The following is a 1,813-nucleotide window of genomic DNA, read 5'->3' as shown; positions in this document are numbered from 1 at the left end:
TTTTGCATTACTTAAAAATAATAGTAAAACTTGAGATAATTATGCATGAGGGTTTGAGCAACTTGCCATATAGTACCATATAGTAACGGTCATTGGCCCTTCTGTTTCATGCTTAAAGTCCCATTCTGCCCTTGAAGGTGCGGGATTACGGGATCAGCCAATTGATCCACTGGTCGCCTTGAAGTATCGAATCCCGCTCCCGAAGTACTTTTTGTAACTATTAGTACTCTTAGACTAGTTATTGAACAGTTGTATATTTAGTTTTTATGGTGGACCATTTAACAGTAACTCAACACTGGACTAATATTTGTTGGCCAAATCTTACTTTCATTGTACTTTTTCCCCCAACCTATTAAAATTCAATGTAATAAGTAGATAATTAGGTGCTTTGGAATTAATTAAAGGGGTTAGGCTTACGTCAACTCCACAAAATAGATGATAAGATGTAGATTAATTAATACAGAAAAGAATTGGTGATCTTTTTGTATCGACGATATTGTACTTTACATTAATTCAAATTATGAGAACGGAGATTTAAACTCAAATGCATAGAGAAAACATATATGTTCTAGCAAATGTGGAGTTAGGAGAGCTTTTGGGCTGAGTTGAGTGTCCAATTTTGGCCTTGTGGCCACTTCATTTTTAAGGATAATTTTTTACTTTAAACTAATCTAAACTACGAAAAGAAAGATTTAAACTAAGATGCATCATTCTAGGTAATGTCGTTATGTCCACATCTGTGAAACGGTCCTTTTATTCAATAACCAACAAAATAAAAAGCCTCATTATGAGCTCTCTCTTATATCAACTTTCACACTCATTCAAATCATGTGCATCTCCATCCTTAGAGACATCGCAAGACTTGGCGATATTTTCCTTTCCTTTCCTTTGTAGTCCGTCTCTTCCATGTTTTTTCCATGTTTGGCACGGTCGACAGGGCCGCAGTTGCCAGTCTCTCAAGCTCGACAGATTTCATCAAAGCATCGTGCAGAACCACTCAGTACCCTGCACTCTGTCTCCAAAGCCTTGCAGCATACACAAGTGCAATAAGGCAAAGTGAAAGGCAACTAGCTCAAACTGCCTTGACAGTGAGCCTAGCCCGGCTGCGGTCTGCCGCGTCCTTCGTGGCGAAGCTAACTAGGGTTAGGCAGATTAAGCCTAGGGAGTAGAGAGCTGTCAAGGAGTGCGTATAGAGAACATGGGGAACTAGGGCATATGTGGAGGGCGTTTGGGCAAGGACTTGATGTGGTAAATGAGCAATGTGGAGACATGGGTTAGTGCAGCCTAGGGAGTAGAGAGCTGTCAAGGACTGCGTATAGAGAACATGGGGAACTAGGGCATATGTGGAGGGCGTTTGGGCAAGGACTTGATCTGGTAAATGAGCAATGTGGAGACATGGGTTAGTGCTGCATTCACTGATGAAGGCATTTGCCTTGATGGGTTGTGACGTCGTTTTATGGATGGGAATTAAAGAATGCTAGAAGAAGGGTCAATAATGTTGCTCAGGTTGCTAGCAATGCATTGCCACTTGTTAAATGACTAAAAATAATATGATATTTAATATAATATAATAATTAAAAAGAGAATAATGTAGGAATAATGATTATAATTTTGTAACATGTGAGGAATATACTTATCATTTAAAGTTTTCATAAATGGGAATTAATTACTATGCTTTGAAAGAAAAATAAAAAAACATTCTTTTTTAGAAACATGGTAGATCATCCTTTTGCTTTTCCAAACATATTTGACGTCCTCAATTAAAAAACACAGAGGAGAGAAAATCAGAGAGAAAAGAGTGGCATCTTGGGGT

General features: G+C 38.4%; 1 pseudogene; it reads left to right on the top strand.

Moving 5' to 3' along the window:
* The first annotated feature begins 486 nt into the window (after positions 1 to 486).
* On the top strand, positions 487 to 1,539 carry LOC137709990 (pectinesterase inhibitor 9-like; annotated as a pseudogene).
* The last annotated feature ends 274 nt before the right edge of the window (positions 1,540 to 1,813 follow it).

The sequence above is a fragment of the Pyrus communis genome, chromosome 12 (assembly GCF_963583255.1).
Source record: "Pyrus communis chromosome 12, drPyrComm1.1, whole genome shotgun sequence".
Lineage (NCBI taxonomy): Eukaryota > Viridiplantae > Streptophyta > Magnoliopsida > Rosales > Rosaceae > Pyrus > Pyrus communis.
The sequence above is the reverse complement of the archived record's forward strand: the minus strand, read 5'-3'. Positions and strand labels throughout refer to the sequence as shown.